The sequence below is a fragment of the Bombina bombina genome, chromosome 1 (assembly GCF_027579735.1).
Source record: "Bombina bombina isolate aBomBom1 chromosome 1, aBomBom1.pri, whole genome shotgun sequence".
Classification (NCBI taxonomy): Eukaryota; Metazoa; Chordata; class Amphibia; order Anura; family Bombinatoridae; genus Bombina; species Bombina bombina.
This window is the reverse complement of record NC_069499.1, coordinates 889,802,626-889,830,437: the sequence shown is the minus strand read 5'-3', so window position 1 is coordinate 889,830,437 and position 27,812 is coordinate 889,802,626. Positions and strand designations below refer to the sequence as shown.

The following is a 27,812-nucleotide window of genomic DNA, read 5'->3' as shown; positions in this document are numbered from 1 at the left end:
GAGCCATGTCAGATACTGCGTCACAGTTTGCAGAACGTGAGGACGGAGAGCTTCATTCTGTGGGTGACGGATCTGATCCAGGGAGACTGGATTCAGAGATTTCCAATTTTAAATTTAAGCTAGAGAACCTCCGCACATTGCTAGGGGAGGTATTAGCGGCTCTGAATGATTGTAACACGGTTGCAATTCCAGAGAAATTATGTAGGTTGGATAGATACTATGCGGTACCGGTGTGTACTGACGTATTTCCTATACCAAAAAGGCTTACAGAGATTATTAGCAAGGAGTGGGATAAACCGGGTGTGCCTTTTACCCCTCCTCCCATATTTAGGAAAATGTTTCCTATTGACGCCACCACACGAGACTTATGGCAGACGGTCCCTAAGGTGGAGGGAGCAGTTTCTACTTTAGCTAAGCGTACCACTATCCCGGTGGAGGATAGTTGTGCCTTTTCAGATCCAATGGATAAAAAATTAGAGGGTTACCTTAAGAAAATGTTTGTTCAACAAGGTTTTATTTTACAGCCCCTCGCATGCATTGCGCCTGTCACTGCTGCGGAAGCATTCTGGTTTGAGTCTCTGGGAGAGGCCATTCGCTCAGCTCCATTGGATGAAATAATCAACAAGCTTAAGACACTTAAGCTAGCTAACGCATTTGTTTCTGATGCCGTTGTGCATTTAACCAAACTTACGGCTAAGAACTCCGGATTCGCCATCCAAGCACGCAGAGCGCTATGGCTTAAATCCTGGTCAGCTGACGTGACTTCTAAATCTAAATTGCTTAATATTCCTTTCAAAGGGCAGACCTTATTCGGGCCCGGCTTGAAAGAAATTATTGCTGACATTACGGGAGGTAAGGGCCATGCTCTACCTCAGGACAGGGCCAAATCAAAGGCCAAACAGTCTAATTTTCGTGCCTTTCGTAACTTCAAGGCAGGAGCAACATCAACTTCCTCCGCTCCAAAACAGGAAGGAGCTGTTGCTCGTTACAGACATGGCTGGAAAGTTAACCAGTCCTGGAACAGGGGCAAGCAGGCCAAGAAACCTGCTGCTGCCCCCAAAACAGCATGAAGAGAGGGCCCCCTATCCGGAAACGGATCTAGTGGGGGGCAGACTTTCTCTCTTCGCCCAGGCTTGGGCAAGAGATGTCCAGGATCCCTGGGCGTTGGAGATCATATCTCAGGGATATCTCCTGGACTTCAAAACTTCTCCTCCACGGGGGAGATTTCATCTTTCAAGGTTATCAGCAAACCAAATAAAGAAAGAGGCGTTTCTACGCTGTGTACAAGACCTCTTAGTAATGGGGGTAATCCACCCAGTTCCGCGGACGGAACACGGGCAGGGATTCTATTCAAACCTATTTGTGGTTCCCAAGAAAGAGGGAACCTTCAGGCCAATCTTGGACTTAAAAATCCTAAACAAATTTCTAAGAGTTCCATCATTCAAAATGGAAACTATTCGAACTATCCTTCCCATGATCCAAGAGGGTCAGTACATGACCACAGTGGATCTAAAGGATGCCTACCTTCACATACCGATTCACAAGGACCATTACCGGTATCTGAGATTTGCCTTCCTAGACAGGCATTACCAGTTTGTAGCTCTTCCCTTCGGATTAGCTACGGCTCCAAGAATCTTTACAAAAATTCTAGGATCACTTCTGGCGGTACTAAGACCGCGAGGCATAGCGGTGACTCCGTACCTAGACGACATTCTGATACAAGTGTCAAGTTTTCAAACTGCCAAGTCTCATTCAGAGATAGTTCTGGCATTTCTGAGGTCGCATGGGTGGAAGGTGAACGTGGAAAAGAGTTCTCTATTACCACTTACAAGAGTTCCCTTTCTAGGGACTCTTATAGATTCTGTAGAGATGAAAATTTACCTGACAGAGGCCAGGTTATTAAAACTTCTAAATGTTTGCCGTGTCCTTCACTCCATTCCACACCCGTCAGTAGCTCAGTGCATGGAAGTAATCGGCTTAATGGTAGCGGCAATGGACATAGTACCATTTGCGCGCCTGCATCTCAGACCGCTGCAATTGTGCATGCTAAGTCAGTGGAACGGGGATTACTCAGATTTGTCCCCCCTACTAAATCTGGATCAAGAGACCAGAGATTCTCTTCTATGGTGGCTTTCTCGGCCCCATCTGTCCAAGGGGATGACCTTTCGCAGGCCAGATTGGACGATTGTAACAACAGACGCCAGCCTTCTAGGCTGGGGAGCAGTCTGGAATTCCCTGAAAGCTCAGGGATTATGGACTCAGGAGGAGAAACTCCTCCCAATAAATATTCTGGAGTTAAGAGCAATATTCAATGCTCTCCTAGCTTGGCCTCAGTTAGCAACTCTGAGGTTCATCAGATTTCAGTCGGACAACATCACGACTGTGGCTTACATCAACCATCAAGGGGGAACCAGAAGTTCCCTAGTGTTGTTGGAAGTCTCAAAGATAATTCGCTGGGAAGAGTCTCACTCTTGCCACCTGTCAGCGATCTACATCCCAGGCGTGGAGAACTGGGAGGCGGATTTTCTAAGTCGCCAGACTTTTCATCCGGGGGAGTGGGAGCTTCATCCGGAGGTCTTTGCTCAACTGATTCGTCGTTGGGGCAAACCAGATCTGGATCTCATGGCGTCTCGTCAGAACGCCAAGCTTCCTTGTTACGGATCCAGGTCCAGGGACCCGGGAGCGGTGCTGATAGATGCTCTGACAGCCCCTTGGGTCTTCATCATGGCTTATGTGTTTCCACCATTCCCGATGCTTCCTCGTTTGATTGCCAAGATCAAACAGGAGAGAGCTTCGGTGATTCTGATAGCGCCTGCGTGGCCACACAGGACCTGGTATGCAGACCTAGTGGACATGTCGTCCTGTCCACCGTGGTCTCTGCCTCTGAGACAGGACCTTCTAATTCAGGGTCCTTTCAAACATCCAAATCTAATTTCTCTGAGGCTGACTGCATGGAGATTGAACGCTTGATTCAATCAAAGCGTGGCTTCTCGGAGTCGGTTATTGATACCTTAATACAGGCTAGGAAGCCTGTTACCAGAAAAATTTACCATAAGATATGGCGTAAATATTTACATTGGTGCGAATCCAAGAGTTACTCATGGAGTAAGGTTAGGATTCCTAGGATATTGTCCTTTCTACAAGAGGGTTTAGAAAAGGGCTTATCTACTAGTTCGTTAAAGGGACAGATTTCTGCTCTGTCTATTCTTCTACACAAACGTCTGGCTGAAGTTCCAGACGTTCAGGCTTTAAATAGGATTAAGCCTGTGTTTAAGTCTGTTGCTCCGCCGTGGAGCTTAAACTTAGTTCTTAATGTTCTTCAAGGCGTTCCATTTGAACCCCTTCATTCCATTGATATCAAGCTGTTATCTTGGAAAGTTCTGTTTTTGATGGCTATTTCCTCGGCTCGAAGAGTCTCTGAGTTATCTGCCTTACATTGTGATTCTCCTTATCTGATTTTTCATTCAGACAAGGTAGTCCTGCGTACTAAACCTGGGTTCTTACCTAAGGTAGTTACTAACAGGAATATCAATCAAGAGATTGTTGTTCCATCTCTGTGTCCTAACCCTTCTTCAAAGAAGGAACGACTTTTGCATAATCTGGACGTAGTCCGTGCCCTGAAATTCTATTTGCAGGCAACTAAGGATTTTCGTCAAACTTCTTCCCTGTTTGTCGTTTACTCTGGACAGAGGAGAGGTCAAAAGGCTTCGGCTACCTCTCTCTCTTTTTGGCTTCGTAGCATAATACGCTTAGCCTATGAGACTGCTGGACAGCAGCCTCCTGAAAGGATTACATCTCATTCTACTAGAGCTGTGGCTTCCACCTGGGCCTTTAAAAATGAGGCCTCTGTTGAACAGATTTGCAAGGCTGCGACTTGGTCTTCGCTTCACACTTTTTCAAAATTTTACAAATTTGACACTTTTGCTTCTTCGGAGGCTATTTTTGGGAGAAAGGTACTTCAGGCAGTGGTTCCTTCTGTTTAATGTTCCTGCCTTGTCCCTCCCTTCATCCGTGTACTTTAGCTTTGGTATTGGTATTCCATAAGTAATGGATGACCCGTGGACTGACTACACTTAACAGGAGAAAACATAATTTATGCTTACCTGATAAATTCCTTTCTCCTGTAGTGTAGTCAGTCCACGGCCCGCCCTGTTTTTACGGCAGGTCTAAATTTTAATTAAACTCCAGTCACCACTGTACCCTATGGTTCCTCCTTTCTCGTCTGCTTTGGTCGAATGACTGAGTATGATATGTGAGGGGAGGAGCTATATAGCAGCTCTGCTGGGTAATTCTCTTGCAGTTTCCTGTTAGGAAGAGATATATTCCATAAGTAATGGATGACCCGTGGACTGACTACACTACAGGAGAAAGGAATTTATCAGGTAAGCATAAATTATGTTTTTCTTGCAAAATGAGCACTTAGACATTCTTAATGTAGCCACTGTTTACATAGTGACAATCTGCTTCTTTTTTTAGGTTTACTTTTTTTTAACTTTATGAGCATTGTATTTAAAGGGACATGGTCGCCAAATTTTCCTATCATGGAAGGGAGCTGTCATGACAGTCTACTCCAAAAATGTTTTTGTTTCAAAAAGATAATCCTTTTATTACCTATTCCCCAGTTTTGCATAACCAGCACAGTTATATTAATATACTTTTTACCTCTATTACGTTGTATGTTAGCCTCTGCAGACTGCTGCCCCCTTATCTCAGTGCTATTCACAAACTTGCCTTTTAGCTAATTAGTGATGACTCATAAATAACTCCACGGAAGTGAGCACAATGCTATCTATGGCACACATGAATAAGCAGTGTCTTGCTGTGAAAAGCTATAAAAATGCACTTTGATAAAGGAAGCCTGCAGGGGCTTAGAATCGGGCAGAATTGTAAAGGTTTATATGTTATAAAGTATATTAATATAACAATGTTGGTTGTGCAAAGCTGGGGAATGGGTATTGAAGGCGTTATCTATCTTTTTCAACAATAACAATTTTGGAGTAGACTGTCCCTTTAAGATCTCCTCAGGGATCCTGGGACATGATTTTGCAGCAAAAGTCCCCTACTGAACATGGCCAAGAAACTGACTTCCTGTTGTTGGAGCACAGTGAAAGTTAGTGCATATGTCTCCTAGCAACCACTTAAAAGGGGAAGCTCCTCCTTTTGCCCTCTGGTAGAGCCCACAGCCCCCTTGTCACAGGACGTAATGGACCCTGCACAAATGAAGTTAAAAAATAAAAGGTAAAACAATATTTTTAAAATGATGAACAATACATATTGTAATGATTTCTATTAAAGGAACAATGAAGTCAAATAAAATATTATTTATATAGACAGAGCTTGCAATTCTGATTAACTTTCCAATTTACTTCTATTATCAAATCTGCTTTGTTCTTTTGGTATCTTTTTGTTGAATTCTAGGTAGGCTTATATGAGCTCAGGAGCATGCACATATCTTGAGCACTCTGCAACTGTGTTTGCAACAATATAGAATAGCGCTACAATGTTGCAAAACTGCTGCCTTCCTAGATTTACTCTTCAACAAAGGATACTATGGAAACAAAGCATATCTTCAACAAAGGATACTAAGAGAACAAAGCATATGTGATAAGAATTAAACATTTGTTAAAAATGACATGCTGTATCTGAATTATGACATTTGTCTTTACTGTCCCATATAACATACTGCTTAGTTTTATTACAATGAAACAGATTTTTTTATATCTCTTGCTTGTGCTCAGTAGAAACTGGTGTCTCAAAAATTGTGCATATAAAAAGAAACTTTCTTTCCTAAGATATGGTGAGTCCACGGCTTGAGTCTGAAGGTGTCTGAAGAAAAATGTTGATTTCATCCTCAAGCAAGATTTGGGGTAAAGCTGTATTCCACGTCATTCCTTGCAGTCGGGTGGTGGTAGCCTTAAAGCAGTTAGGAACTTGTAAAGAGTTACTTACTGCGTTTTCCTAACAATTGCTGCCCTAGTTTAGAAAGCCAGAGTTGGCTACTCTGTTCTTTCTTTTTCAAAGGTCTCTGTGAGGAACTGTGTCCTCTCATACCTTGTAACTGTCTACATGCCGGACAGCGGAGCAGGTAAGTGCTTTTTCTTCCAGTTGGGGAGACCATGCACTTAACAAATTAAAAAACACTGCTTTTTTATTGGGACATAGATAATCCTGTTGTATGGGTTACACTGGGGAATGAAGCAGGCACTTTAGCATGTGTGAGACTAACATTTAAACTCTTTTAAAAAGAAAGGGTAAAATATTTTTATTAGGCTTTATTTTCTGACATATATTTACTTAATAAAACAATACAAGTTTAAACTGAAAGTAAGGCTGAATTTTCTATTTCAGCAGCTTATTCATTTCCCCTTTGCTCTAAAATAAAACTATGCAACATTTTTAACTGTCCAGTTTGAGGATATTTCTTGTATTCAGTGTACCAGGAAGTAGTGCTTCTCTGTTTTGCAGCATTAATTTGAACTCGGCAGTTGCGGTCACATGACCTGCTTTGCTTAATAACGTTTCTGAGGACAAAGTTGTTTTTCTCCATTTCTGGGTGATCCGGTAAGGCACCTCAATAATTGAGGTATGGGGTTGCCTGAGGGGTATTTTAGAAGTTTATTTGATGTTTGTTTTTTCTTAAAAGGACACTGAACCCAATTTTTTTTGTGTGATTCAGATAGAGCATGAGATTTTAAGCAACTTTTTAGTTTACTCCTATTATCAAATTTTCTTCATTCTCTTTATATCTTTATTTGAAATGCAAGAATGTAAGTTTAGATGTCGGCCCAACCTGGGTTGTCCTTGCTGATTGGTGCATAAATTCATCCACCAATAAAAAAGTGCTCTCCAGAGTTCTGAACCAAAAAGAAGCTTAGATGCTTTCTTTTACAAATAAAGATAGCAAGAGAACGAAGAAAAATTGATAATAGGAGTAAATTAGAAAGTTGCTTAAAATTGCATACTGTATCTGAATCACGAAAGAAAAAAATTGGGTTCAGTGTCCCTTTAACTTTTCTCACATAATTTTAGTTGGGGATTGATTCTAATTTGGGATAACATTTAAAGTGTATTTTTTCCTTGGCTTATTTTAATTGAATATTAAAATCTTTGAAACTTATCTGTAAACATTTATTTACTGTTTCACAACATGTCTGATATGGAGCAAGAGCCTGCTCTCATGAATTCATGCATATTAGTTTAGATGCACAAATTGCAGCTCCTATGCAAAATTGTTCTTCATGTGTCAAGAGAACCTTGCAAAATAAAGGTAACATTTTTGAGCCTAATGTCTCTCAGGATGATGCTGTTAAAATACCTCGGCTTTCTCCTGCTACGTCCTAAGCCTCAATGTGGAGTTTATTTAAAAGTAGAAATGGTTGCCCAGGTATCTTCAGCGGTATCTGTGACATTAGCTGCCATTCCCAGATTACAGGGAAAACGCAAGAGGAAATCTAGAAATTCAGAAAGTAAGGCGTCTGTCTTCAGTTCTGCTTCCCAAGTTGCCCTTTCTCATAAGTCTGATGAGGAAGATAAATTGGGACTTTCTGAGGTTGAAATCTCAGATTTGGACAGTATAATTTCTTCTTCTGAGACTGAGGTGGTATCCTTCAGATTTAAGCTTGAACACCTTTGTGTATTGTTAAAGGAGGTTTTAGCTACTTTAGATGACTCTTATACCACTGTCTTTGTCACTCCTAAGAAATCTAGTAAACGTAATAATTTCTCTTATGAACCTTCCACTTCGGAGGTTTTTCCTGTGCCGGACCGTGCTAGGGAGATTATCTCACAGGAATGTAAGAAACCAGGGGTGTCTTTTTCCCCGTCTCCCATTTTTAAGAAAATGTTTCCTGTCGAGGACTCCATTAAAGACCCTTGGTATACTGGACCCAAAGTTGAAGGGGCTAAGAGAACCACTATTCCTATTGAGAATAGCTGCTCTTTAAAGGATCAGATGGACAAGAAGCTGGAGGCTTATTTGAAAAAGATTTATGTTCATCAAAGTCTCCAATGGCAACCTGCGGTGTGTAATGCCACCGTGACTAGTGCGGCATCTTATTGGTTCGACACCTTGTCTGATTCTCTTCAAGTAGAGACTTCCTTTGATGAAATTCAAGATAGGATTAAAGCTCCTAAATTGGCCAATTCCTTTATTGCAGATTACATTTTACAGGTTGTTAGACTAGGAGCTAAAACTTCTAGTTCCACTGTCCTAGCCCGCAGGGCATTATGTTTGAAATCCTGGTCTGCGGACGTTTCCTCTAAAGTCAAGCTTCTAGCGATTCCTTACAAGGGCAAAACCTTGTTTGGACCCGGTTTGGCAGAAATTATCTCTTATATTACGGGTGGAAAAGGGTCTTTTCTATCTCCAATATAAGAAGAATAGGCCTAAAGGACGTCAGAGTAATTTTCATTTCTTTCGTAACTTCATAGGAAAGCCTTCCCCTTCTTCTTCCAAGCAGGAACAATCCAAGTCTTCTTGGAAACCCAATCAGTCTTGGAACAAGGGAAAACAATCAAAGAAACCTGCAGCTGATTCCAAATCAGCGTGAAGGGTTTGCCCCTGATCCGGGATCTGATCAGTTGGGGGGCAGACTTTCTCAGTTCTCTCAAGCCTGGATACGAGATGTCCGATCCCTGGACTGTGGACATAGTATCCCAGGATTACAAATTGGAATTCATGACTTTTCCTCCCAGAGGCAGATTCCATCTCTGAAGATTACCTGCAGACCAGATAAAGAGAGAGGCGTTCTTGAAATGTATACAACATCTTTCCTCCCTGGGAATGATAGTTCCAGCTCCAGTGCAGGAACAAGGTCGTGGGTTCTACTCCAACCTATTTGTGGTTCCCAAAAAAGAGGGAACTTTCCGTCCCATTCTAGACTTGGTTTCTAAACAAGTTTCTCAAAGTTCCATCCTTCAAGATAGAGGCTATATACTCCATTCTTCCTTTAGTACAAGAGGGTCAGTTCATGGCAACCATAGACCTAAAGGATGCGTATCTTCATGTTTCTATTCACAGGAACCATCACAGATTCCTGAGATTTGCCTTTCTGGACAAACATTTCCAGTTTGTGGCCCTTCCATTTGGTCTAGCCACGGCTCCCAGAATTTTTCTCCAACATAGGTGTGTCCGGTCCACGGCGTCATCCTTACTTGTGGGATATTCTCTTCCCCAACAGGAAATGGCAAAGAGCCCAGCAAAGCTGGTCACATGATCCCTCCTAGGCTCCGCCTACCCCAGTCATTCTCTTTGCCGTTGTACAGGCAACATCTCCACGGAGATGGCTTAGAGTTTTTTTAGTGTTTAACTGTAGTTTTTATTATTCAATCAAGAGTTTGTTATTTTAAAATAGTGCTGGTATGTACTATTTACTCAGAAACAGAAAAGAGATGAAGATTTCTGTTTGTATGAGGAAAATGATTTTAGCAACCGTTACTAAAATCCATGGCTGTTCCACACAGGACTGTTGAGAGGAATTAACTTCAGTTGGGGGAACAGTGAGCAGTCTCTTGCTGCTTGAGGTATGACACATTCTAACAAGACGATGTAATGCTGGAAGCTGTCATTTTCCCTATGGGATCCGGTAAGCCATGTTTATTAAGATAGTAAATAAGGGCTTCACAAGGGCTTATTAAGACTGTAGTTTTTTTCTGGGCTAAATCGATTCATTATTAACACATATTTAGCCTTGAGGAATCATTTAATCTGGGTATTTTGATAAGATTATATCGGCAGGCACTGTTTTAGACACCTTATTCTTAGGGGCTTTCCCAAATCATAGGCAGAGCCTCATTTTCGCTCCGGTGTTGCGCACTTGTTTTTGAGAGGCATGACATGCAGTCGCATGTGTGAGGAGCTCTGATACATAGAAAAGACTTTCTGAAGGCGTCATTTGGTATCGTATTCCCCTTTGGGCTTGGTTGGGTCTCAGCAAAGCAGATACCAGGGACTGTAAAGGGGTTAAAGTTTAAAACGGCTCCGGTTCCGTTATTTTAAGGGTTAAAGCTTCCAAATTTGGTGTGCAATACTTTTAAGGCTTTAAGACACTGTGGTGAAATTTTGGTGAATTTTGAACAATTCCTTCATATTTTTTCGCAATTGCAGTAATAAAGTGTGTTCAGTTTAAAATTTAAAGTGACAGTAACGGTTTTATTTTAAAACGTTTTTTGTACTTTGTTATCAAGTTTATGCCTGTTTAACATGTCTGAACTACCAGATAGACTGTGTTCTGAATGTGGGGAAGCCAGAGTTCCTTCTCATTTAAATAAATGTGATTTATGTGACAATGACAATGATGCCCAAGATGATTCCTCAAGTGAGGGGAGTAAGCATGGTACTGCATCATTCCCTCCTTCGTCTACACGAGTCTTGCCCACTCAGGAGGCCCCTAGTACATCTAGCGCGCCAATACTCCTTACTATGCAACAATTAACGGCTGTAATGGATAATTCTGTCAAAAACATTTTAGCCAAAATGCACACTTATCAGCGTAAGCGCGACTGCTCTGTTTTAGATACTGAAGAGCATGACGACGCTGATAATAATGGTTCTGAAGGGCCCCTAAACCACCCTTTCGTAGAAACGGACCAGCCCAAAGTGCTACGTCCTCTAAGCAAGAGGGTATTGCTTCTCAAGCCAAGCCAGCTTGGAGACCAATGCAAGGCTGGAACAAGGGAAAGCAGGCCAAGAAACCTGCCACTGCTACCAAGACAGCATGAAATGTTGGCCCCCGATCCGGGACCGGATCTGGTGGGGGGCAGACTCTCTCTCTTCGCTCAGGCTTGGGCAAGAGATGTTCTGGATCCTTGGGCGCTAGAAATAGTCTCCCAAGGTTATCTTCTGGAATTCAAGGGGCTTCCCCCAAAGGGGAGGTTCCACAGGTCTCAGTTGTCTTCAGACCACATAAAAAGACAGGCATTCTTACGTTGTGTAGAAGACCTGTTAAACATGGGAGTGATTCATCCTGTTCCATTAGGAGAACAAGGGATGGGGTTCTACTCCAATCTGTTCATAGTTCCCAAAAAAGAGGGAACGTTCAGACCAATCTTAGATCTCAAGATCTTAAACAAGTTTCTCAAGGTTCCATCGTTCAAAATGGAAACCATTCGAACAATTCTTCCTTCCATCCAGGAAGGTCAATTCATGACCACGGTGGATTTAAAGGATGCGTATCTACATATTCCTATCCACAAGGAACATCATCGGTTCCTAAGGTTCGCATTCCTGGACAAGCATTACCAGTTCGTGGCGCTTCCTTTCGGATTAGCCACTGCTCCAAGGATTTTCACAAAGGTACTAGGGTCCCTTCTAGCTGTGCTAAGACCAAGGGGCATTGCTGTAGTACCTTACTTGGACGACATTCTGATTCAAGCGTCGTCCCTTCCTCAAGCAAAGGCTCACACGGACATCGTCCTGGCCTTTCTCAGATCTCACGGAAGGAAAGTGAACGTGGAAAAGAGTTCTCTATCTCCGTCAACAAGGGTTCCCTTCTTGGGAACAATAATAGACTCCTTAGAAATGAGGATTTTTCTGACAGAGGCCAGAAAAACAAAACTTCTAGACTCTTGTCGGATACTTCATTCCGTTCCTCTTCCTTCCATAGCGCAGTGCATGGAAGTGATAGGTTTGATGGTAGCGGCAATGGACATAGTTCCTTTTGCGCGCATTCATCTAAGACCATTACAACTGTGCATGCTCAGTCAGTGGAATGGGGACTATACAAACTTGTCTCCGAGGATACAAGTAAATCAGAGGACCAGAGACTCACTCCGTTGGTGGCTGTCCCTGGACAACCTGTCACAAGGGATGACCTTCCGCAGACCAGAGTGGGTCATTGTCACGACCGACGCCAGTCTGATGGGCTGGGGCGCGGTCTGGGGATCCCTGAGAGCTCAGGGTCTTTGGTCTCGGGAAGAATCTCTTCTACCGATAAATATTCTGGAACTGAGAGCGATATTCAATGCTCTCAAGGCTTGGCCTCAGCTAGCGAGGGCCAAGTTCATACGGTTTCAATCAGACAACATGACAACTGTTGCGTACATCAACCATCAGGGGGGAACAAGGAGTTCCCTGGCGAGGGAAGAAGTGACCAAAATCATTCTATGGGCGGAGTCTCACTCCTGCCACCTGTCTGCTATCCACATCCCAGGAGTGGAAAATTGGGAAGCGGATTTTCTGAGTCGTCAGACATTGCATCCGGGGGAGTGGGAACTCCATCCGGAAATCTTTGCCCAAGTCACTCAACTGTGGGGCATTCCAGACATGGATCTGATGGCCTCTCGTCAGAACTTCAAAGTTCCTTGCTACGGGTCCAGATCCAGGGATCCCAAGGCGGCTCTAGTGGATGCACTAGTAGCACCTTGGACCTTCAAACTAGCTTATGTATTCCCGCCGTTTCCTCTCATCCCCAGGCTGGTAGCCAGGATCAATCAGGAAAGGGCGTCGGTGATCTTGATAGCTCCTGCGTGGCCACGCAGGACTTGGTATGCAGATCTGGTGAATATGTCATCGGCTCCACCATGGAAGCTACCTTTGAGACGAGACCTTCTTGTTCAAGGTCCGTTCGAACATCCAAATCTGGTCTCACTCCAGCTGACTGCTTGGAGATTGAACGCTTGATCTTATCGAAGCGAGGGTTCTCAGATTCTGTTATCGATACTCTTGTTCAGGCCAGAAAGCCTGTAACTAGAAAGATTTACCACAAAATTTGGAAAAAATATATCTGTTGGTGTGAATCTAAAGGATTCCCTTGGGACAAGGTTAAGATTCCTAAGATTCTATCCTTCCTTCAAGATGGATTGGAAAAAGGATTGTCTGCAAGTTCCCTGAAGGGACAGATTTCTGCCTTGTCTGTGTTACTTCACAAAAAGCTGGCAGCTGTGCCAGATGTTCAAGCCTTTGTTCAGGCTCTGGTTAGAATCAAGCCTGTTTACAAACCTTTGACTCCTCCTTGGAGTCTCAACTTAGTTCTTTCAGTTCTTCAGGGGGTTCCGTTTGAACCCTTACATTCCGTTGATATTAAGTTATTATCTTGGAAAGTTTTGTTTTTGGTTGCAATTTCTTCTGCTAGAAGAGTTTCAGAATTATCTGCTCTGCAGTGTTCTCCTCCTTATCTGGTGTTCCATGCAGATAAGGTGGTTTTACGTACTAAACCTGGTTTTCTTCCGAAAGTTGTTTCTAACAAAAACATTAACCAGGAGATTATCGTACCTTCTCTGTGTCCGAAACCAGTTTCGAAGAAGGAACGTTTGTTGCACAATTTGGATGTTGTTCGCGCTCTAAAATTCTATTTAGATGCTACAAAGGATTTTAGACAAACATCTTCCTTGTTTGTTGTTTATTCTGGTAAAAGGAGAGGTCAAAAAGCAACTTCTACCTCTCTCTCTTTTTGGATTAAAAGCATCATCAGATTGGCTTACGAGACTGCCGGACGGCAGCCTCCTGAAAGAATCACAGCTCATTCCACTAGGGCTGTGGCTTCCACATGGGCCTTCAAGAACGAGGCTTCTGTTGATCAGATATGTAGGGCAGCGACTTGGTCTTCACTGCACACTTTTACCAAATTTTACAAGTTTGATACTTTTGCTTCTTCTGAGGCTATTTTTGGGAGAAAGGTTTTGCAAGCCGTGGTGCCTTCCATTTAGGTGACCTGATTTGCTCCCTCCCTTCATCCGTGTCCTAAAGCTTTGGTATTGGTTCCCACAAGTAAGGATGACGCCGTGGACCGGACACACCTATGTTGGAGAAAACAGAATTTATGTTTACCTGATAAATTACTTTCTCCAACGGTGTGTCCGGTCCACGGCCCGCCCTGGTTTTTTAATCAGGTCTGATAATTTATTTTCTTTAACTACAGTCACCACGGTATCATATGGTTTCTCCTATGCAAATTTTCCTCCTTAACGTCGGTCGAATGACTGGGGTAGGCGGAGCCTAGGAGGGATCATGTGACCAGCTTTGCTGGGCTTTTTGCCATTTCCTGTTGGGGAAGAGAATATCCCACAAGTAAGGATGACGCCGTGGACCGGACACACCGTTGGAGAAAGTAATTTATCAGGTAAACATAAATTCTGTTTTTTAAAGGTTGTGGGTGCTCTTTTGGCAGTGATCCATTCTCGTGGAATTGCTGTGGCACCCTACCTGGACGACATATTGGTTCAGGCGCCATTTTTTTCAACAAGCAAAATCTCACACATAGATATTGTTGTCTTTTCATTGTTCCCACGGATGGAATGTGAATCCCCTGCTACAAGAGTAGTGTTCTTAGGGATTCTAAAAGATTCTCTATTGATGAGGTTAGGAAAAACTAAATAATTTCCACTTGCCTCTCTTCAGGCTACTGCTTATCCTTTAGTGGCTCAATGCATGAAGGTAATCGGTCTAATGGTGGCTTCCATGGACATCATTCCATTTGAGAGCTCTCCAGTTGTGTATGTTTGGACAAAGGAATGGCGACCATGCGGATCTATCTCAGAGAATAGAGTTAGATCAGTTGTCAAAGGACTCTCTCCCGTGGTGGATTTCTCAGGAATATCTGTCTCAGGGCACATGCTTTCAAGACCTTCCTGGGTGATCGTGACCACAGACGCCAGCCTGCTGGGCTGGGGAGCATTTTGGAACTTGTTAAAAGCTCAGGGCCTTTGGACTCGGGAGGAGTCTGCTCTTCCCATCAACATCTTGGAGTTGAGGGCGATTTACAATGCTCTATTGGCTTGGCCTCATTTGTCCTCAGCCCAGTTTATCAGGTTCCAGTCAGACAACATAACCTCTGTGGCTTACATCAATCACCAGGGAGGAACTCGGAGTTCCTTAGCCGTGATGGAGGTTACTCGGATTCTTCAGTGGGTAGACATCCACAATTGCTGTCTATCTGCCATCCACATTCCAGGAGTAGACAACTGGGAAGCGAATTTTCTGAGCAGACAGACTTTTCATCCTGGGGAGTGGGAACTCCTTCCAGAGGTGTTTTCCAGCTAAGTCCTCAAATGGGGGGTGCCGGAGTTAGATCTGATGGTGTCCCGTCAGAATGCCAAGCTTCCAAGGTACGGTTCAAAGTCAAGAGATCAGCAGGCCGTTCTGATAGATGCTCTGGCGGTTCCTTGGGTTTTAAGGTTGGCATACCTGTTTCCTTTGTTTGCTCTCCATCCATGAGTCATTGCTCGTATCAAACAGGAGAGGGCGTCGGTGATTCTAATAGCCCCTGCGTGGCTCGCAGGATCTGGTTTGCAGACCTAGTGGAGATGTCATCTCTCCCACCTTGGAGACTACCACTGAGGAAGGACCTCCTGATTCAGGGTCCCTTCCTTCATCCAAATCTTGTTTCTCTGAAGCTGACTGCTTGGAGTTTGAACACTTAATTCTGTCTAAGCGTGGTGAGTCGGTCATTGAGACCATAATTCAGGCTCACAAGCCGTTACTAGAAAGATTTACCATAAGATTTGGCGTAAATATCTTTATTGGTGTGAATCCAAGGACTACTCTTGGAGTAGAATTAGAATTCCTAGAATTGTATCTTTTCTTCATGATGGCCTGGAGAAGGGATTGTGAGTCAGTACCCTGAATGGTCAGATTTCTGTTTTATCAGTTTTACTACATAAATGTTTGGCGGATGTGCAATCTTTTTGTCAGGCTTTGGTCAAAATCAGACCTGTCTTTAAGTCTGTTGCTCCTCCTTGGAGCCTTAACCTTGTTCTTAATGTTTTACAGCTGGCTCCATTTTAAGCTGTTGCATTCAATAGACATTAAGTTGTCATCTTGGAAGGTTTTGTTTCTTGTTGCTAACTCTCCTGCTCGAAGAGTCTCAGAACTCTCAGCTCTGCAGTATGATTCCCCTTATCTTATTTTTCATGCCAATAAGGCAGTTCTTCGTACTAAGTTAGGTTTCCTTCCTAAGGTTGTTTCTAATAGAAATATCATTCAGGAAATTTGTTGTTCCCTCTCTGTGTCCTAATCCTCCTCCTTCCAAAGAACGTTTGTTACACAATTTGGATGTTGTATGTGCTCTTAAATTCTACTTACAGGCGACTAAGGATTTTCGCCAGTCCTCTGCCCTCTTTGTCTGTTTCTCTAGGAAACGTAAAGGTCAGAAAACTACTGCTACTACTCTTTCCTTTTTGTTACGAAGTATAATTAGTTTGGCTTATAAGACTGCTGTAACAAGCAAATGCAGTACAGCACCCACCACTCACAAGACATGGAGAGGGCTTACCAAGCCCAGCACATCAATAAGAAAGAAAGTTCTCCAGCTTGTGATTAACAGTGACGACCTTTATTGTGCATACAGGGTCCAATTCAGCAACGTTTCGAGCAACAAACTTAGCCCTTTTTCAAGCTTAAAGGGACACTCAATCAAAATTAAACTGTCATGATTCAGATAGAGCATGCAATTTTAAACAACTTTCTAATTTACTTCCATCAACTAAATGTGCACAGTCTTTTTATATTTATACTTTTTGAATCACCAGCTCCTACTGAGCATGTGCAAGAATAAGTGTGTATGCATTTCTGAATGGCTGATGGCTGTCACATGGTATGTGTATGCATTTGTGATTGGCTGATTGCTGTCACATGGTACAGGGGGAGTGGAAATAGACGTAACTTTTAAAATTGTCAGAAAAAAAATCTACTACTCATTTGAAGTTCATACTAAGTGCTATTGCATTGTCTTGTTATCTTGCATTTGTTGATTATGCAAATCTACTGTGTTGACTGGTCCTTTAACAAATAATGAATAAGACAGTGTTTAAATAGCCATAATGGCGGCAAACAATTGTGTTCAACATAAAATGTTGCCATCTAGTGGTATAATGTGAATATTCCAAGAAACACTATGTTGCAATAGTGATACAATATATCCATTAAAACAATTACAATAGTGCCATATGATAGATAGTGCATGTATGTGTATATATCATTTTTGATGTGAACATAGTGTACAAATATTTATAAAAAATTTTAATTTAAAGAGACACTGAACCCAATTTTTTTCTTTCGTGATTCAGATAGAGAATGCAATTTCAAGTAACTTTCTAATTTACTCCTATTATCAATTTTTCTTTGTTCACTTGCTATCTTTATTTGAAAACAAAGGCATCTAAGCTTCTTTTTGGTTCAGCACTCTGGACAGCACTTTTTTATTGGTGGATTAATTTATCCACCAATCAGCAAGAATAACCCAGGTTATTCACCAAAAATGGGCCGGCATCTAAACTTACATTATTGCATTTCAAATAAAGATACCAAGAGAATGAAGAAAATGTGATAATAGGAGTAAATTAGAAAGTTGCTTAAAATTGTATGCTCTATCTGAATCACGAAAGAAAAAAATTTGGGTTCAGTGTCCCTTTAACCTCTTAAGGACCACAGCACTTTTCCATTTTCTGTCCGTTTGGGACCAAGGCTATTTTTACATTTCTGCAGTGTTTGTGTTTAGCTGTAATTTTCCTCTTACTCATTTACTGTACCCACACATATTATATACCGTTTTTCTCGCCATTAAATGGACTTTCTAAAGATACCATTATTTTCATCATATCTTATAATTTACTATAAAAAAATTATAAAATATTAGGAGAAAATGGAAAAAACACACTTTTTCTAACTTTGAACCCCAAAATCTGTTACACATCTACAACCACCAAAAAACACCCATGCTAAATAGTTTCTAAATTTTGTCCTGAGTTTAGAAATACCCAATGTTTACATGTTCTTTGTTTTTTTTTTTGCAAGTTATAGGGAAATAAATACAAGTAGCACTTTGCTATTTCCAAACCACTTTTTTTCAAAATTAGCGCTAGTTACATTGGGACACTGATATCTTTCAGGAATACCTGAATATCCCTTGACATGTATATATTTTCTTTTAGAAGACATCCCAAAGTATTGATCTAGGCCCATTTTAGTATATTTCATGCAACCATCTCACTACCAAATGCGATCAAATAAAAAAAATTGTTCACTTTTTCACAAATTGTTTCACAAACTTTAGGTTTCTCACTGAAATTATTTACAAACAACTTGTGCAATTATGGCATAAATGGTTGTAAATGCTTCTCTGGGATCCCCTTTGTTCAGAAATAGCAGACATATATGGCTTTGGCATTGCTTTTTGGTATTTAGAAGGCCGCTAAATGCCACTGCACACCACACGTGTATTATGCCCAGCATTGAAGGGGTTAATTAGGGAGCTTGTAGGGTTAATTTTAGCTTTAGTATAATGTAGTAGACAACCCAAAGTATTGATCTAGGTCCATTTTGGTATATTTCATGCCACCATTTCACCGCCAAATGCGAACAAATAAAAAAAAAGCGTTACATTTTTCACAATTTTAGGTTTCTCACTGAAATTATTTACAAACAGCTTGTGCAATTATGGCATAAATTGTTGTAAAAGCTTCTCTGGGATCCCCTTTGTTCAGAAATAGCAGACATATATGGCTTTGGCTTTGCTTTTTGGTAATTAGAAGGCAGCTAAATGCCGTTGCGCACCACACGTGTATAATGCCCAGCATTGAAGGGGTTAATTAGGGAGCTTGTAGGGTTAATTTTAGCTTTAGTGTAGGTATCAACCTCCCACATGACACATCACACCCCCTGATCCCTCCCAAACAGCTCTCTTCTCTCCCCCACCCCACAATTGTCCCCGCCATCTTAAGTACTGGCAGTAAGTTTGCCAGTACTAAAATAAGAGTTTTTTTGGGGATTTAAAAAAAATAAAAAAAATAATTCTGCTCTGTAGGATCCCCCCTTAGCCCCCAACCTCCCTGATCCCCCCCAAACAGCTCTCTAACCCCCTCTCTGCCTTATTATGCGCCATATTGGGTACTGGCAGCTGTCTGCCAGTACCCAGTTTGAAATCAAATGTTTTTTATCACATTTTTTATTTTATTATTTTAAAACTACTATTTTCTGTAGTGTAGCTGCCCCCCCTCAACCCCCAACCTCCCACCCTCCCAGATCGTTAAAATGTATAATGTTCCCACCCTCTCTCCCACCAAGTACCACCTTACTTGTTGTTCCATAGTGTAGGGTTCCCATTCCCGCGCGCGCACCCGCGCACGCGTGCGCACTCGATCCCGCCCCCCTTCCCACCGATGGCCACCCACCCGCCTCCCTGGATCAGCTCCCACCCACCAACGAACATAGCCATTGATGGCCGATGCAGAGAGGGCCACAGGGTGGCTGTCTCTGCATCAGACGGCTAAAAAATGTTATAGCAGGATGCCTCAATATCGAGGCATCACTGCTATAACATGAAAGCAGTTGGAAGTGTTCAGGATCGCTTCCACTGCTTTCAAAGACCAACGACGTACGGTCATTAACTGCATTTTTTTGCAGGACGTACCCCATACGTTGTTGGTCGTTAAGGGGTTAATACTTTTAACCCTTTGAGTGCTAAGCACTTTCCCACCTGGGTGCTAAGCACATTTGAGGGTTTTTTAATTTTACATTTTTTTTTTTTTTTTTTACTTTTTTTCTGTTCATTTCAGATCCACACTTAGACTTATACCATTGGAAAGGTTAGGCGGTTACCTTTCTAATGGTGGGTCTTGGGGGTCTGTAGCTGCTTAGATACCTGAGATACAGGCTTCTAAGCAGCATGCCCCCTTTCCCTATATTGTTCATTGTCTTTTTTACATAAAGTTGCGTCATTGCACGTGACGTCACCACTCAAAACGGGAAGCCCCGGCGATGCCTGTCAGCCCCCAGATCTCCCTCAAGGTGGGAGGGTGCTAGTGACGGCTCTGAGCCGTCGTTAGCACCTGAGTGAGAAGCTCTGCGACGGCTCAGAGCCGTTGTTAGCACTCAAGGGGTTAATATATATTGCGAATACATAATCTAAATGACATAAAAACAATTGAATCATTTCTAAAAAAAATCTATACATGGAGATTCAAAAAATACATAATCACCACATATAACATTCAATCAAAAAAATAATAATAAATGGATATTCAGAAAAAAATATTATTCAGAAAAAATATAATGAACCTTCATAATTCCCTATCATGTAGAATACATAAAATTTGGAATCCTAAACAAATGAATGTATTAATATATTAATATATGAATATATGCTACCAAAAAGCTGACCAATTGCACTCCCTATTAAGCCCTTTAGGCCATAAAGTACACAATTCATTAATAACATCTCCTTATCACCACCTTTTCTTGGTATATGCACTTGCTCAATGATCTGAAATCAAAGCTGGCTAATATTATGCCCCGCCTCCAAAAAATGAGAAGAGACAGGTGCATCCTTATCACTGCATCTGATATTTGACTTGTGTTCAGATATCCTTTCAAGTGCCTCTCTAGTAGATTGTCCAATATATAATAAGGAACATGGACATTTGATGGCATAAATAATATATCTTGATCTACAAGTCAAATATTCCTTAATAATATACCTCCTGCCTGTATACAGGGAGTGCAGAATTATTAGGCAAATGAGTATTTTGACCACATCATCCTCTTTATGCATGTTGTCTTACTCCTAGCTGTATAGGCTCGAAAGCCTACTACCAATTAAGCATATTAGGTGATGTGCATCTCTGTAATGAGAAGGGGTGTGGTCTAATGACATCAACACCCTATATCAGGTGTGCATAATTATTAGGCAACTTCCTTTCCTTTGGCAAAATGGGTCAAAAGAAGGACTTGACAGGCTCAGAAAAGTCAAAAATAGTGAGATATCTTGCAGAGGGATGCAGCACTCTTAAAATTGCAAAACTTCTGAAGCGTGATCATCGAACAATCAAGCGTTTCATTCAAAATAGTCAACAGAGTCGCAAGAAGCGTGTGGAAAAACCAAGGCGCAAAATAACTGCCCATGAACTGAGAAAAGTCAAGCGTGCAGCTGCCAAGATGCCACTTGCCACCAGTTTGGCCATATTTCAGTGCTGCAACATCACTGGAGTGTCCAAAAGCACAAGGTGTGCAATACTCAGAGACATGGCCAAGGTAAGAAAGGCTGAAAGACGACCACCACTGAACAAGACACACAAGCTGAAACGTCAAGACTGGGCCAAGAAATATCTCAAGACTGATTTTTCTAAGGTTTTATGGACTGATGAAATGAGAGTGAGTCTTGATGGGCCAGATGGATGGGCCCGTGGCTGGATTGGTAAAGGGCAGAGAGCTCCAGTCCGACTCAGACGCCAGCAAGGTGGAGGTGGAGTACTGATTTGGGCTGGTATCATCAAAGATGAGCATGTGGGGCCTTTTCGGGTTGAGGATGGAGTCAAGCTCAACTCCCAGTCCTACTGCCAGTTTCTGGAAGACACCTTCTTCAAGCAGTGGTACAGGAAGAAGTCTGCATCCTTCAAGAAAAACATGATTTTCATGCAGGACAATGCTCCATCACACGCGTCCAAGTACTCCACAGCGTGGCTGGCAAGAAAGGGTATAAAAGAAGAAAATCTAATGACATGGCCTCCTTGTTCACCTGATCTGAACCCCATTGAGAACCTGTGGTCCATCATCAAATGTGAGATTTACAAGGAGGGAAAACAGTACACCTTTCTGAACAGTGTCTGTGAGGCTGTGGTTGTTGCTGCACGCAATGTTGATGGTGAACAGATCAAAACACTGACAGAATCCATGGATGGCAGGCTTTTGAGTGTCCTTGCAAAGAAAGGTGGCTATATTAGTCACTGATTTGTTTTTGTTTTGTTTTTGAATGTCAGAAATGTATATTTGTGAATGTTGAGATGTTATATTGGTTTCACTGGTAAAAATAAATAATTGAAATGGGTATATATTTGTTTTTTGTTAAGTTGCCTAATAATTATGCACAGTAATAGTCACCTGCACACACAGATATCCCCCTAAAATAGCTATAACTAAAAACAAACTAAAAACTACTTCCAAAACTATTCAGCTTTGATATTAATGAGTTTTTTAAGTTCATTGAGAACATGGTTGTTGTTCAATAATAAAATTAATCCTCAAAAATACAACTTGCCTAATAATTCTGCACTCCCTGTATGGGTGACAAAACTTGTCACCTTTAATCATAGAATTGCAATTGATGCATGATAAACATGGAAAACAACCTCTATGTACTTGGCCAGTAATAGTTCTCTGAATGTTTGGTTAAGGCCAATGTAGGTAGTAACAAAATCTGTCTTTCATATTCGGACTTATTTTGTAAGCTGGCATCGGGGGTTCAGCAAATGCTTTAATCTCTGGATGGCATTTCTGTAAAATATGCCAATACTTACGAACAATTTTGTTAATCTGAAAACTTCTAGTGTTGTACTGTAATACAAAAACAAGTATCTACTTTTGATTTTTCACATCAAAAATGATATATACACATACATGCACTATCTATTATATGGCACTATTGCAATTGTTTTAATGGATATATTGTATCACTATTGCAACATTGTGTTTCTTGGAATATTCACATTATACCATTAAATGGCAACATGTTATGTTGAACACAATTGTTTGGCGCCATTATGGCTATTTAATCACTGTCTTTATTCATTCTTTGTTAAGCTTAAAAAAGGGCTAAGTTTGTTGCCCGAAACATTGCTGATTTGGACCCTGTATGCACAATAAAGGTCGTCGCTGTTAATCACAAGCCCAAGAACTTTCTTTGTTATGAGACTGCTGGACGGCAGCTTCCTGAGAGAATTACGGCTCATTCCACAGGAGCTGTTTCCTCTTCTTGGGCTTTAAAAAATGAAGCTTCTGTGGAACAAAATTGCAAGGCTGCAGCTTGGTCTTCTCTACATACTTTTTCTAAATTTTACAAATGTTATATTTTTGCCTCAGCTGAGAGCTGGGAGAAAGGTTCTTCAAGCGGTGGTTCCTTCTGTTTAGGACTGCTTGTTTTGTCCCTCCCTATTTATCTGTTGGTTTCCAACAGTAATTACTCAAGTCGTGGACTCACATTATCTTAGGAAAGAAAAACAAAATTTATGATTACCTTATAAATTTATTTCCGGATATGGTGAGTCCACGGCCCCACCCTTTTATTTTAAGACCGTTGTTCTTTTGACTATAACCTCAGGCACCTCTACACCTTGTGTTACTCTTTTTTCTCCATTTCTTTTCGGTCGAATAACTGGGGGTTGTGAGTAAGGGAGTGATACTTAGCAGTTTAACTGTGGTGCTCTTTGCCTCCTCCTGCTGGCCAGGAGTGATATTCCCAACAGTAATTACTCAAGCCATGGACTCACCATATCCGGAAATAAATAAATATATCAGGTAAGCATAAATTTTAGTTTTTTATGATATAGATTTTGTTTTGCTTTTATAATTGCATGTTTGAAGTTTTGACTTTAGCTTAAAGGGACATGAAACCCCAAATTTTTCTTTCATGATTTAGGTAGAACATACAATTTTAAACAACTTTCCAGTTTAATTCTATTATCAAAATTGCTTCATTTTCTTGGTATTATTTGTTGAATAAGCAGCAATGCACTACTGGTTTCTAACTGAACACATGGGTGAGCCAATGACAATCGGTGTGTGTATATGTATGAAAAAAAAAAATATATATTTATATATGTGTGTGTGTGTGTATGTAGCCACCAATCAGCAGCTAGAACCTAGGGTTGTTTGCTGCTCCTGAGCTTTCCTAGATAAACATTTCAGCAAAGGATAACAAGAGAAGGAAGCAAATTAAATAATAGAAGTTAATTGGAAAATTGTTTAAAACTGTATGTGCTGTCTAAATCATAAATGTCTAATTATGACTTTACTGTCCCTTTAATCACTTCAATTCTGGAAGTTCTTGCAAGTTCCTGCTACTAGCAAAAGATAGAAAAAGAAAAAAAGATCTTCCTCTTTAACTCATGCTGGCAGTGAGACAGTTACATAATAGGGGAAGTTGGAAGAATAAGAAGTTGCTGAGGCTTGCACAGAGCTTGCATTTTCCCCAGAGGAGGGTTCAGCTATCTCAGCCTGTGTAGATTTTATGGGATGCTGGAAATATCTTCCCTTATGCTAGGATGAATGACACGTCCTGCACCTGTGTTTTAAAAGTGAGTCAATGCTTGTGCCTCTGTATAATCTATATATTTCTGTGCTCTAGGTTACATGTTTATATGCATCTTTACCAAAAAATAATATATATATATATATATATATATATATATAATGTTTCCTCTCCATGTTTAGATCATTTACAAATTGTGTCATATAAGTCAGAGTAAAAAAAAATTATAATAAATGTAAGAATATTGTGGAATAAGAAATATTATTTACAAAGACTTAAATCTACTAGGATAATAGTAATTTTAATGTATCTCTATTCGCTAAAAGGGAACCTTGTTTTATTAAAAAAATGTTTTAATATAGATATATGTGTGTATATAAAATAATACTAAGAACTTGCTTCTTTTTTACTTGCTTAGTGTTTAAATGTGCTTGTCTCTAAATATTACAAAATGTATAAAACATTCTTAAAACAAAAGGTTTTCATAATTCTAATGGAACATATGCTATATCTAGATATTATTGCATTGCTTTGCTGCTGCTGAGCAGGATTTAGCCATTGAACTAATTAGAAGAGGCACACGCATGTATCCACCAATTACCTGCTGCGTTCTGCTGAGGACACCTTGAAAACAATCCATTTTAGGGGGGTTAAACATATAGGCCTCTAGTTATCAAAGTCTGGCGGACCTGATCCGACAGTGCGGATCAGGTCCGCCAGACTTTGCTGAATACGGCGAGCAATACGCTCGCCGTATTCAGCATTGCACCAGCAACTCACAAGAGCTGTATGTGCAACGCTGCCCCCTGCAGACTCGCGGCCAATAGGCCGCCAGCAGGGGGGTGTCAATCAACCCGATCGTACTCGATCGGGTTGTATTGTGGCGCTGTGTGTCCGCCTGCTCAGAGCGGGTGGACAGGTTATGTAGCAGCGGTCTTTGTGACCGCTGCTTCATAACTGCTGTTTCTGGCGAGTCTGCAGGCTCGCTAGAAACACGGGGCATCAAGCTCCATACGGAGCTTGATACATATGCCCCATAGTTTCTAAGGGACAGTCACACAATAATAAAATTAAATGGACTTTCTAAAGATACCATTTTTTTTCATCATATCTTATAATTTACTATAAATTTTTTTTAAAAAATATGATGAATTGGGGGGGCGTGTCCAACCGGCAGCCATGACAGACTGAAACTTCAGTAGCTCTGAGAATTGATAAGATAATCTAAAAAATATCACTAGAATTCCCTTACATCCATGATCACAAATTATCTATTTGGATATATGTATATATACCGGGCATTCCCGGGTGAAGAGATATAAAGGAGACTGCTAAAACATCCTTTACCGAGAGCGACACAGGTACATTAATCTCACATCTACTTAGCATGTGCTTGAAGGACAAATATCAAGATTCGGCTGCCTTAAGACCTTCAATTGTCTTAGACAGATGGGAGGCTTGTGTACAACAGCTGCTGGATGACCATTTTAGCAGCATGACAGGACATCTTCAATTACTAGAGAGCCTGTCGCCTGAACGTAACTCTGACGAACCCGCTACCTACCTATCCCAGAATTGCAGCCAAGAAACTGATGGAGTCGGCTTACTTCACAACAACAAGGGAAGCAGAGATACACTTACGGAATCCACAACTCTTACGGAATCCACTACTGGAGTCACGCATCAATGGCGATTATCCACTTCCTTAGGCATCGCTGCTGCGATACCGCATATTGCGATGGCTGCTGAGATTGAGCGGATCCGCGCTGAGATTTATGATCATCCAAGTCCTGCATCGCCGCCTAGCTCCAGGAAATACACAATAGACCCAGAGATCCGGAACATGGCGCCAACTGGGCTGACACTGGAGGCTAACTGGAGAACACACGACTCGATCGGGGTATTGGCTCTGGCCCCATCTCACCTCAGAGGTTATATACAGGGAGTCAGTAGTGGCTGGATGCCCACTCTGTGGAGACACATGGTCTTCTATGGACAAACATACTCCAGCCTGTGCCTTAGGTCTCAGTATACTAAAATCACCATCCATTTTCTGAGATCAAGTGTGGGTTGATATAACTTTTGACTAATCTAAGGCGGTGAGTAGTGGGTGTCCAAAAGTATTCTATTAAAACGCACACTTGCTGCCCCACAGACTAAGTTTGGAGACTAAAGATTAACTCTGGATCATTAGTATATATATAATCTGTAAATGTAAATTTTAGTTCAGCATTTTGTGTTTACATCTGCAATGTTGTCTAGTTCTTCATATTTAAGAGACTTTCTATTATTGGACTCTCAGCATCGGATAATAATACAAACTGGGATGTTATATCCTATTTTCAGGGTAAACTATGAGAAATAGATTCGGGATAGATGCTCTATTAATACTACTAACTTCTACTTAATTCAGCCTTTGTTGTAATAGTCATATGACTGCAATGCTGTCTATAATTTTATTGGACTTTTTCAACACCCGATAATAATTTAGGCTGGGATGTCACCTATGTAAAGTTTTACCCTATTTTCAGAGGAAACGAAGATACACAGATTATGCTAATCTCTGTTATATGTGTATACTAACGTAATAAACTTCTAGACCCCACCGCGTTGTCTGCGACCAAGACAGGGTGGTGTGGCAGCCTTAACCTTTTGGATCTAACTTACATTTGGGGTACTGATGAGTTCACTAAATGATTCCCGATTCCCGTTATATAAGCACTCTATCAAGGACTTTATGATTCTTAGGTCATAGCAACCTCCTAGAATAAGCCTACATAATTATTACACGTACATTTTAAGTTGTCCCTCCACCTTTACTTTTATAGGGGGAACAGATACCTTATATATACTTGTGGGCATGATATAGGGTCACCTAACCTTATTAATCTCTAATTTTAGTAAAGAACCTGATATCTGCTTTATACATACGACTTCCTGTATGTTAGCTTACAATGGCGTAAAAGAGCAAATTGTCTGTTGCATCCCAGCACATATTCTGTTTGCTTTTTCTTATCGCTAACCTATGTCCACCCCCACCTCTTAGGGTTAAATAGATAGCACCAATGAGTTAGAAAAGGATATATAACCTAAAATGGCCAAATGTACTCTCTCCCAAAGAAAACTACATACTAAGTCACGCTACTATCATTTCCAGACATGTAAGCAGCCAATTAAGATAATTTATCAACCTTCACATGCTGTTATTAGTCTTATTAATAAGTTGCCATATAATTACCATTAATATGCTTTAAATACATTGATCATTAAGGTCCAAAAGTGGCCTTTAAGATTTAGCAGTTTCCATCCTCCAGCTTCTTTAAGAATTCTGGGGTCCAAAAGTGACCCACTAATCGTTGGGAGGACTGTATAACATTTAAAAATGAGGTTCCATTTTTGTCAGTATACTTTTGCTACAGAAATACTGTCTCCTTTGCCTTTAGATAATGTTTTCTGTCTACTATCTTGTCAGACCCTTATTACCTTGGTACAGGGGCGTATTAAGGCATAGGCCAACGAGGCCAGTGCCTAGGGCGGCAGATTTTGAGGGGCGGCACTTGCCGTGGATGCACTGACTATGCGGCGTGCTAATCATTTAAAAAAAAAATAATAAACTTGAAAGTGCCGCTTGAAGCTTTTTTAACATTGGCGCATGCATGGCTTGTGGCGGCAGCAGGTGTAGGAGAAGAAGAAGGAGTTCAGTCAGTGGCGAGTCGTGACAGAGACAGCCGGAGACTATGTGGAGGACTGTCACTTAACTCAGGTAGGGGCGGGCAGCGGGCTGAGTACTGACAGTAGGTAGGACTAGGAATTATCTCATTAGTGTGCACTGTGACAGCAACACTTAATGCCTCCTCT

The 27,812-nt window shown here is 41.3% G+C and overlaps 1 protein-coding gene across 2 annotated transcripts in view; it reads left to right on the top strand.

Annotated features, from left to right (window-relative positions):
- Positions 1-27,812, top strand: part of ADCY7 (adenylate cyclase 7) — a 722,067-nt gene that overhangs the window by 104,755 nt on the left and 589,500 nt on the right. The window contains exon 1 of one of the 2 annotated variants that reach the window (XM_053699558.1): positions 23,917-24,000. The exons of the other annotated variant lie outside the window; for it this stretch is intronic. The gene's annotated coding sequence lies outside the window, so the exon portion shown is untranslated. Of the gene's footprint in view, positions 1-23,916; positions 24,001-27,812 lie in introns of those variants that run through there. 2 annotated transcript variants of the gene reach the window in all.